Source organism: Pagrus major, chromosome 5 (assembly GCF_040436345.1).
Source record: "Pagrus major chromosome 5, Pma_NU_1.0".
Lineage (NCBI taxonomy): Eukaryota > Metazoa > Chordata > Actinopteri > Spariformes > Sparidae > Pagrus > Pagrus major.
In genome coordinates, this window is record NC_133219.1 from 28230344 (window position 1) to 28239514 (window position 9171).

A 9171-nucleotide genomic window follows, 5' to 3' on the forward strand; every position below is an offset into this window, starting at 1 on the left:
TGGAGACAGGAAGCGAAGGACTAGCCATTTACATTGCTCCACCTTAACAGACAGCCTGCATGATCGGAAAAGCAGAGACAGGCTGCTGGTTTTTTTCAACCCTCTGTCTCCACTGAAGAAGCTGCAGCGCCGCCTGGTGTCTGTAGAGAGAAGTCAAAAAGCTTACAGCACCTGGTATTCCCAGGCGGTCTCCCATCCAAGTACTAACCAGGCCCGACCCTGCTTAGCTTCCGAGATCGGACGAGATCGGGCGTGTTCAGAGTGGTATGGCCGTAAGCCACACGTGCACCCCGAAAAAGGCCTTTTAAAGATGCCCTCAGATGGCGTTTCATTGTTTTGCCTTGGAGTGCAGGTAGGGTACGTCCAGAAATAAAGCAAATCCTGTTACCAGGATGAAAAATGAGCCTTCATAGCAAGCTCTGCCGTCACCTGTTTTCACATTTCCCAGGCTTTGGCTGTATGGAAAACAGCTGTCAGTGGATTGGTAAGCACTGACACATCATTGTCTCAGCAGTGTTTTCATTGATGCATTCGATTGGATCAAATAATTACATGTTTAGAGGAGGAAAATGTACCATATTTCCCTCTGAAATGGAATGAAGCAGTAGCATAAAACAGCATGAAGTGGAGACAGGAAGCGAAGGACTAGCCATTTACATTGCTCCACCTTAACAGACAGCCTGCATGATCGGAAAAGCAGAGACAGGCTGCTGTTTTTTTTCAACCCTCTGTCTCCACTGAAGAAGCTGCAGCGTCGCCTGGTGTCTGTAGAGAGAAGTCAAAAAGCTTACAGCACCTGGTATTCCCAGGCGGTCTCCCATCCAAGTACTAACCAGGCCCGACCCTGCTTAGCTTCCGAGATCGGACGAGATCGGGCGTGTTCAGAGTGGTATGGCCGTAAGCCACACGTGCACCCCGAAAAAGGCCTTTTGAAGATGCCCTCAGATGGCGTTTCATTGTTTTGCCTTGGAGTGCAGGTAGGGTACGTCCAGAAATAAAGCAAATCCTGTTACCAGGATGAAAAATGAGCCTTCATAGCAAGCTCTGCCGTCACCTGTTTTCACATTTCCCAGGCTTTGGCTGTATGGAAAACAGCTGTCAGTGGATTGGTAAGCACTGACACATCATTGTCTCAGCAGTGTTTTCATTGATGCATTCAATTGGATCAAATAATTACATGTTTAGAGGAGGAAAATGTACCATATTTCCCTCTGAAATGGAATGAAGCAGTAGCATAAAACAGCATGAAGTGGAGACAGGAAGCGAAGGACTAGCCATTTACATTGCTCCACCTTAACAGACAGCCTGCATGATCGGAAAAGCAGAGACAGGCTGCTGGTTTTTTTCAACCCTCTGTCTCCACTGAAGAAGCTGCAGCGCCGCCTGGTGTCTGTAGAGAGAAGTCAAAAAGCTTACAGCACCTGGTATTCCCAGGCGGTCTCCCATCCAAGTACTAACCAGGCCCGACCCTGCTTAGCTTCCGAGATCGGACGAGATCGGGCGTGTTCAGAGTGGTATGGCCGTAAGCCACACGTGCACCCCGAAAAAGGCCTTTTAAAGATGCCCTCAGATGGCGTTTCATTGTTTTGCCTTGGAGTGCAGGTAGGGTACGTCCAGAAATAAAGCAAATCCTGTTACCAGGATGAAAAATGAGCCTTCATAGCAAGCTCTGCCGTCACCTGTTTTCACATTTCCCAGGCTTTGGCTGTATGGAAAACAGCTGTCAGTGGATTGGTAAGCACTGACACATCATTGTCTCAGCAGTGTTTTCATTGATGCATTCGATTGGATCAAATAATTACATGTTTAGAGGAGGAAAATGTACCATATTTCCCTCTGAAATGGAATGAAGCAGTAGCATAAAACAGCATGAAGTGGAGACAGGAAGCGAAGGACTAGCCATTTACATTGCTCCACCTTAACAGACAGCCTGCATGATCGGAAAAGCAGAGACAGGCTGCTGGTTTTTTTCAACCCTCTGTCTCCACTGAAGAAGCTGCAGCGCCGCCTGGTGTCTGTAGAGAGAAGTCAAAAAGCTTACAGCACCTGGTATTCCCAGGCGGTCTCCCATCCAAGTACTAACCAGGCCCGACCCTGCTTAGCTTCCGAGATCGGACGAGATCGGGCGTGTTCAGAGTGGTATGGCCGTAAGCCACACGTGCACCCCGAAAAAGGCCTTTTAAAGATGCCCTCAGAAGGCGTTTCATTGTTTTGCCTTGGAGTGCAGGTAGGGTACGTCCAGAAATAAAGCAAATCCTGTTACCAGGATGAAAAATGAGCCTTCATAGCAAGCTCTGCCGTCACCTGTTTTCACATTTCCCAGGCTTTGGCTGTATGGAAAACAGCTGTCAGTGGATTGGTAAGCACTGACACATCATTGTCTCAGCAGTGTTTTCATTGATGCATTCGATTGGATCAAATAATTACATGTTTAGAGGAGGAAAATGTACCATATTTCCCTCTGAAATGGAATGAAGCAGTAGCATAAAACAGCATGAAGTGGAGACAGGAAGCGAAGGACTAGCCATTTACATTGCTCCACCTTAACAGACAGCCTGCATGATCGGAAAAGCAGAGACAGGCTGCTGTTTTTTTTCAACCCTCTGTCTCCACTGAAGAAGCTGCAGCGCCGCCTGGTGTCTGTAGAGAGAAGTCAAAAAGCTTACAGCACCTGGTATTCCCAGGCGGTCTCCCATCCAAGTACTAACCAGGCCCGACCCTGCTTAGCTTCCGAGATCGGACGAGATCGGGCGTGTTCAGAGTGGTATGGCCTTAAGCCACACGTGCACCCCGAAAAAGGCCTTTTGAAGATGCCCTCAGATGGCGTTTCATTGTTTTGCCTTGGAGTGCAGGTAGGGTACGTCCAGAAATAAAGCAAATCCTGTTACCAGGATGAAAAATGAGCCTTCATAGCAAACTCTGCCGTCAGCTGTTTTCACATTTCCCAGGCTTTGGCTGTATGGAAAACAGCTGTCAGTGGATTGGTAAGCACTGACACATCATTGTCTCAGCAGTGTTTTCATTGATGCATTCAATTGGATCAAATAATTACATGTTTAGAGGAGGAAAATGTACCATATTTCCCTCTGAAATGGAATGAAGCAGTAGCATAAAACAGCATGAAGTGGAGACAGGAAGCGAAGGACTAGCCATTTACATTGCTCCACCTTAACAGACAGCCTGCATGATCGGAAAAGCAGAGACAGGCTGCTGTTTTTTTTCAACCCTCTGTCTCCACTGAAGAAGCTGCAGCGCCGCCTGGTGTCTGTAGAGAGAAGTCAAAAAGCTTACAGCACCTGGTATTCCCAGGCGGTCTCCCATCCAAGTACTAACCAGGCCCGACCCTGCTTAGCTTCCGAGATCGGACGAGATCGGGCGTGTTCAGAGTGGTATGGCCGTAAGCCACACGTGCACCCCGAAAAAGGCCTTTTGAAGATGCCCTCAGATGGCGTTTCATTGTTTTGCCTTGGAGTGCAGGTAGGGTACGTCCAGAAATAAAGCAAATCCTGTTACCAGGATGAAAAATGAGCCTTCATAGCAAGCTCTGCCGTCAGCTGTTTTCACATTTCCCAGGCTTTGGCTGTATGGAAAACAGCTGTCAGTGGATTGGTAAGCACTGACACATCATTGTCTCAGCAGTGTTTTCATTGATGCATTCAATTGGATCAAATAATTACATGTTTAGAGGAGGAAAATGTACCATATTTCCCTCTGAAATGGAATGAAGCAGTAGCATAAAACAGCATGAAGTGGAGACAGGAAGCGAAGGACTAGCCATTTACATTGCTCCACCTTAACAGACAGCCTGCATGATCGGAAAAGCAGAGACAGGCTGCTGGTTTTTTTCAACCCTCTGTCTCCACTGAAGAAGCTGCAGCGCCGCCTGGTGTCTGTAGAGAGAAGTCAAAAAGCTTACAGCACCTGGTATTCCCAGGCGGTCTCCCATCCAAGTACTAACCAGGCCCGACCCTGCTTAGCTTCCGAGATCGGACGAGATCGGGCGTGTTCAGAGTGGTATGGCCGTAAGCCACACGTGCACCCCGAAAAAGGCCTTTTAAAGATGCCCTCAGATGGCGTTTCATTGTTTTGCCTTGGAGTGCAGGTAGGGTACGTCCAGAAATAAAGCAAATCCTGTTACCAGGATGAAAAATGAGCCTTCATAGCAAGCTCTGCCGTCACCTGTTTTCACATTTCCCAGGCTTTGGCTGTATGGAAAACAGCTGTCAGTGGATTGGTAAGCACTGACACATCATTGTCTCAGCAGTGTTTTCATTGATGCATTCGATTGGATCAAATAATTACATGTTTAGAGGAGGAAAATGTACCATATTTCCCTCTGAAATGGAATGAAGCAGTAGCATAAAACAGCATGAAGTGGAGACAGGAAGCGAAGGACTAGCCATTTACATTGCTCCACCTTAACAGACAGCCTGCATGATCGGAAAAGCAGAGACAGGCTGCTGGTTTTTTTCAACCCTCTGTCTCCACTGAAGAAGCTGCAGCGCCGCCTGGTGTCTGTAGAGAGAAGTCAAAAAGCTTACAGCACCTGGTATTCCCAGGCGGTCTCCCATCCAAGTACTAACCAGGCCCGACCCTGCTTAGCTTCCGAGATCGGACGAGATCGGGCGTGTTCAGAGTGGTATGGCCGTAAGCCACACGTGCACCCCGAAAAAGGCCTTTTAAAGATGCCCTCAGATGGCGTTTCATTGTTTTGCCTTGGAGTGCAGGTAGGGTACGTCCAGAAATAAAGCAAATCCTGTTACCAGGATGAAAAATGAGCCTTCATAGCAAGCTCTGCCGTCACCTGTTTTCACATTTCCCAGGCTTTGGCTGTATGGAAAACAGCTGTCAGTGGATTGGTAAGCACTGACACATCATTGTCTCAGCAGTGTTTTCATTGATGCATTCGATTGGATCAAATAATTACATGTTTAGAGGAGGAAAATGTACCATATTTCCCTCTGAAATGGAATGAAGCAGTAGCATAAAACAGCATGAAGTGGAGACAGGAAGCGAAGGACTAGCCATTTACATTGCTCCACCTTAACAGACAGCCTGCATGATCGGAAAAGCAGAGACAGGCTGCTGTTTTTTTTCAACCCTCTGTCTCCACTGAAGAAGCTGCAGCGCCGCCTGGTGTCTGTAGAGAGAAGTCAAAAAGCTTACAGCACCTGGTATTCCCAGGCGGTCTCCCATCCAAGTACTAACCAGGCCCGACCCTGCTTAGCTTCCGAGATCGGACGAGATCGGGCGTGTTCAGAGTGGTATGGCCGTAAGCCACACGTGCACCCCGAAAAAGGCCTTTTAAAGATGCCCTCAGATGGCGTTTCATTGTTTTGCCTTGGAGTGCAGGTAGGGTACGTCCAGAAATAAAGCAAATCCTGTTACCAGGATGAAAAATGAGCCTTCATAGCAAGCTCTGCCGTCACCTGTTTTCACATTTCCCAGGCTTTGGCTGTATGGAAAACAGCTGTCAGTGGATTGGTAAGCACTGACACATCATTGTCTCAGCAGTGTTTTCATTGATGCATTCGATTGGATCAAATAATTACATGTTTAGAGGAGGAAAATGTACCATATTTCCCTCTGAAATGGAATGAAGCAGTAGCATAAAACAGCATGAAGTGGAGACAGGAAGCGAAGGACTAGCCATTTACATTGCTCCACCTTAACAGACAGCCTGCATGATCGGAAAAGCAGAGACAGGCTGCTGTTTTTTTTCAACCCTCTGTCTCCACTGAAGAAGCTGCAGCGCCGCCTGGTGTCTGTAGAGAGAAGTCAAAAAGCTTACAGCACCTGGTATTCCCAGGCGGTCTCCCATCCAAGTACTAACCAGGCCCGACCCTGCTTAGCTTCCGAGATCGGACGAGATCGGGCGTGTTCAGAGTGGTATGGCCGTAAGCCACACGTGCACCCCGAAAAAGGCCTTTTGAAGATGCCCTCAGATGGCGTTTCATTGTTTTGCCTTGGAGTGCAGGTAGGGTACGTCCAGAAATAAAGCAAATCCTGTTACCAGGATGAAAAATGAGCCTTCATAGCAAGCTCTGCCGTCACCTGTTTTCACATTTCCCAGGCTTTGGCTGTATGGAAAACAGCTGTCAGTGGATTGGTAAGCACTGACACATCATTGTCTCAGCAGTGTTTTCATTGATGCATTCAATTGGATCAAATAATTACATGTTTAGAGGAGGAAAATGTACCATATTTCCCTCTGAAATGGAATGAAGCAGTAGCATAAAACAGCATGAAGTGGAGACAGGAAGCGAAGGACTAGCCATTTACATTGCTCCACCTTAACAGACAGCCTGCATGATCGGAAAAGCAGAGACAGGCTGCTGGTTTTTTTCAACCCTCTGTCTCCACTGAAGAAGCTGCAGCGCCGCCTGGTGTCTGTAGAGAGAAGTCAAAAAGCTTACAGCACCTGGTATTCCCAGGCGGTCTCCCATCCAAGTACTAACCAGGCCCGACCCTGCTTAGCTTCCGAGATCGGACGAGATCGGGCGTGTTCAGAGTGGTATGGCCGTAAGCCACACGTGCACCCCGAAAAAGGCCTTTTAAAGATGCCCTCAGATGGCGTTTCATTGTTTTGCCTTGGAGTGCAGGTAGGGTACGTCCAGAAATAAAGCAAATCCTGTTACCAGGATGAAAAATGAGCCTTCATAGCAAGCTCTGCCGTCACCTGTTTTCACATTTCCCAGGCTTTGGCTGTATGGAAAACAGCTGTCAGTGGATTGGTAAGCACTGACACATCATTGTCTCAGCAGTGTTTTCATTGATGCATTCGATTGGATCAAATAATTACATGTTTAGAGGAGGAAAATGTACCATATTTCCCTCTGAAATGGAATGAAGCAGTAGCATAAAACAGCATGAAGTGGAGACAGGAAGCGAAGGACTAGCCATTTACATTGCTCCACCTTAACAGACAGCCTGCATGATCGGAAAAGCAGAGACAGGCTGCTGGTTTTTTTCAACCCTCTGTCTCCACTGAAGAAGCTGCAGCGCCGCCTGGTGTCTGTAGAGAGAAGTCAAAAAGCTTACAGCACCTGGTATTCCCAGGCGGTCTCCCATCCAAGTACTAACCAGGCCCGACCCTGCTTAGCTTCCGAGATCGGACGAGATCGGGCGTGTTCAGAGTGGTATGGCCGTAAGCCACACGTGCACCCCGAAAAAGGCCTTTTAAAGATGCCCTCAGATGGCGTTTCATTGTTTTGCCTTGGAGTGCAGGTAGGGTACGTCCAGAAATAAAGCAAATCCTGTTACCAGGATGAAAAATGAGCCTTCATAGCAAGCTCTGCCGTCACCTGTTTTCACATTTCCCAGGCTTTGGCTGTATGGAAAACAGCTGTCAGTGGATTGGTAAGCACTGACACATCATTGTCTCAGCAGTGTTTTCATTGATGCATTCGATTGGATCAAATAATTACATGTTTAGAGGAGGAAAATGTACCATATTTCCCTCTGAAATGGAATGAAGCAGTAGCATAAAACAGCATGAAGTGGAGACAGGAAGCGAAGGACTAGCCATTTACATTGCTCCACCTTAACAGACAGCCTGCATGATCGGAAAAGCAGAGACAGGCTGCTGGTTTTTTTCAACCCTCTGTCTCCACTGAAGAAGCTGCAGCGCCGCCTGGTGTCTGTAGAGAGAAGTCAAAAAGCTTACAGCACCTGGTATTCCCAGGCGGTCTCCCATCCAAGTACTAACCAGGCCCGACCCTGCTTAGCTTCCGAGATCGGACGAGATCGGGCGTGTTCAGAGTGGTATGGCCGTAAGCCACACGTGCACCCCGAAAAAGGCCTTTTGAAGATGCCCTCAGATGGCGTTTCATTGTTTTGCCTTGGAGTGCAGGTAGGGTACGTCCAGAAATAAAGCAAATCCTGTTACCAGGATGAAAAATGAGCCTTCATAGCAAGCTCTGCCGTCACCTGTTTTCACATTTCCCAGGCTTTGGCTGTATGGAAAACAGCTGTCAGTGGATTGGTAAGCACTGACACATCATTGTCTCAGCAGTGTTTTCATTGATGCATTCAATTGGATCAAATAATTACATGTTTAGAGGAGGAAAATGTACCATATTTCCCTCTGAAATGGAATGAAGCAGTAGCATAAAACAGCATGAAGTGGAGACAGGAAGCGAAGGACTAGCCATTTACATTGCTCCACCTTAACAGACAGCCTGCATGATCGGAAAAGCAGAGACAGGCTGCTGGTTTTTTTCAACCCTCTGTCTCCACTGAAGAAGCTGCAGCGCCGCCTGGTGTCTGTAGAGAGAAGTCAAAAAGCTTACAGCACCTGGTATTCCCAGGCGGTCTCCCATCCAAGTACTAACCAGGCCCGACCCTGCTTAGCTTCCGAGATCGGACGAGATCGGGCGTGTTCAGAGTGGTATGGCCGTAAGCCACACGTGCACCCCGAAAAAGGCCTTTTAAAGATGCCCTCAGATGGCGTTTCATTGTTTTGCCTTGGAGTGCAGGTAGGGTACGTCCAGAAATAAAGCAAATCCTGTTACCAGGATGAAAAATGAGCCTTCATAGCAAGCTCTGCCGTCACCTGTTTTCACATTTCCCAGGCTTTGGCTGTATGGAAAACAGCTGTCAGTGGATTGGTAAGCACTGACACATCATTGTCTCAGCAGTGTTTTCATTGATGCATTCGATTGGATCAAATAATTACATGTTTAGAGGAGGAAAATGTACCATATTTCCCTCTGAAATGGAATGAAGCAGTAGCATAAAACAGCATGAAGTGGAGACAGGAAGCGAAGGACTAGCCATTTACATTGCTCCACCTTAACAGACAGCCTGCATGATCGGAAAAGCAGAGACAGGCTGCTGGTTTTTTTCAACCCTCTGTCTCCACTGAAGAAGCTGCAGCGCCGCCTGGTGTCTGTAGAGAGAAGTCAAAAAGCTTACAGCACCTGGTATTCCCAGGCGGTCTCCCATCCAAGTACTAACCAGGCCCGACCCTGCTTAGCTTCCGAGATCGGACGAGATCGGGCGTGTTCAGAGTGGTATGGCCGTAAGCCACACGTGCACCCCGAAAAAGGCCTTTTAAAGATGCCCTCAGATGGCGTTTCATTGTTTTGCCTTGGAGTGCAGGTAGGGTACGTCCAGAAATAAAGCAAATCCTGTTACCAGGATGAAAAATGAGCCTTCATAGCAAGCTCT

The 9171-nt window shown here is 47.7% G+C and overlaps 15 non-coding genes across 15 annotated transcripts; all 15 read right to left on the reverse strand.

Annotated features, from left to right (window-relative positions):
- Positions 1–159: 159 nt before the first annotated feature.
- On the reverse strand, positions 160–278 carry LOC140997204 (5S ribosomal RNA). The gene has a single exon (XR_012179159.1). It is a non-coding gene; the product is annotated as a 5S ribosomal RNA (ribosomal RNA).
- A 506-nt stretch (positions 279–784) lies between these two features.
- LOC140997205 (5S ribosomal RNA) lies at positions 785–903 on the reverse strand. The gene has a single exon (XR_012179160.1). It is a non-coding gene; the product is annotated as a 5S ribosomal RNA (ribosomal RNA).
- Positions 904–1409: 506 nt separating this feature from the next.
- LOC140997207 (5S ribosomal RNA) lies at positions 1410–1528 on the reverse strand. The gene has a single exon (XR_012179162.1). It is a non-coding gene; the product is annotated as a 5S ribosomal RNA (ribosomal RNA).
- A 506-nt stretch (positions 1529–2034) lies between these two features.
- On the reverse strand, positions 2035–2153 carry LOC140997208 (5S ribosomal RNA). The gene has a single exon (XR_012179163.1). It is a non-coding gene; the product is annotated as a 5S ribosomal RNA (ribosomal RNA).
- Positions 2154–2659: 506 nt separating this feature from the next.
- On the reverse strand, positions 2660–2778 carry LOC140996836 (5S ribosomal RNA). Its single transcript, XR_012178838.1, has one exon. It is a non-coding gene; the product is annotated as a 5S ribosomal RNA (ribosomal RNA).
- A 506-nt stretch (positions 2779–3284) lies between these two features.
- Positions 3285–3403, reverse strand: LOC140997209 (5S ribosomal RNA). The gene has a single exon (XR_012179164.1). It is a non-coding gene; the product is annotated as a 5S ribosomal RNA (ribosomal RNA).
- A 506-nt stretch (positions 3404–3909) lies between these two features.
- On the reverse strand, positions 3910–4028 carry LOC140997210 (5S ribosomal RNA). The gene has a single exon (XR_012179165.1). It is a non-coding gene; the product is annotated as a 5S ribosomal RNA (ribosomal RNA).
- Positions 4029–4534: 506 nt separating this feature from the next.
- LOC140997211 (5S ribosomal RNA) lies at positions 4535–4653 on the reverse strand. The gene has a single exon (XR_012179166.1). It is a non-coding gene; the product is annotated as a 5S ribosomal RNA (ribosomal RNA).
- A 506-nt stretch (positions 4654–5159) lies between these two features.
- LOC140997212 (5S ribosomal RNA) lies at positions 5160–5278 on the reverse strand. Its single transcript, XR_012179167.1, has one exon. It is a non-coding gene; the product is annotated as a 5S ribosomal RNA (ribosomal RNA).
- A 506-nt stretch (positions 5279–5784) lies between these two features.
- Positions 5785–5903, reverse strand: LOC140997213 (5S ribosomal RNA). The gene has a single exon (XR_012179168.1). It is a non-coding gene; the product is annotated as a 5S ribosomal RNA (ribosomal RNA).
- A 506-nt stretch (positions 5904–6409) lies between these two features.
- Positions 6410–6528, reverse strand: LOC140997215 (5S ribosomal RNA). The gene has a single exon (XR_012179169.1). It is a non-coding gene; the product is annotated as a 5S ribosomal RNA (ribosomal RNA).
- A 506-nt stretch (positions 6529–7034) lies between these two features.
- Positions 7035–7153, reverse strand: LOC140997216 (5S ribosomal RNA). Its single transcript, XR_012179170.1, has one exon. It is a non-coding gene; the product is annotated as a 5S ribosomal RNA (ribosomal RNA).
- A 506-nt stretch (positions 7154–7659) lies between these two features.
- Positions 7660–7778, reverse strand: LOC140997217 (5S ribosomal RNA). The gene has a single exon (XR_012179171.1). It is a non-coding gene; the product is annotated as a 5S ribosomal RNA (ribosomal RNA).
- A 506-nt stretch (positions 7779–8284) lies between these two features.
- On the reverse strand, positions 8285–8403 carry LOC140997219 (5S ribosomal RNA). Its single transcript, XR_012179173.1, has one exon. It is a non-coding gene; the product is annotated as a 5S ribosomal RNA (ribosomal RNA).
- A 506-nt stretch (positions 8404–8909) lies between these two features.
- LOC140997220 (5S ribosomal RNA) lies at positions 8910–9028 on the reverse strand. The gene has a single exon (XR_012179174.1). It is a non-coding gene; the product is annotated as a 5S ribosomal RNA (ribosomal RNA).
- Between the last annotated feature and the right edge of the window lie 143 nt (positions 9029–9171).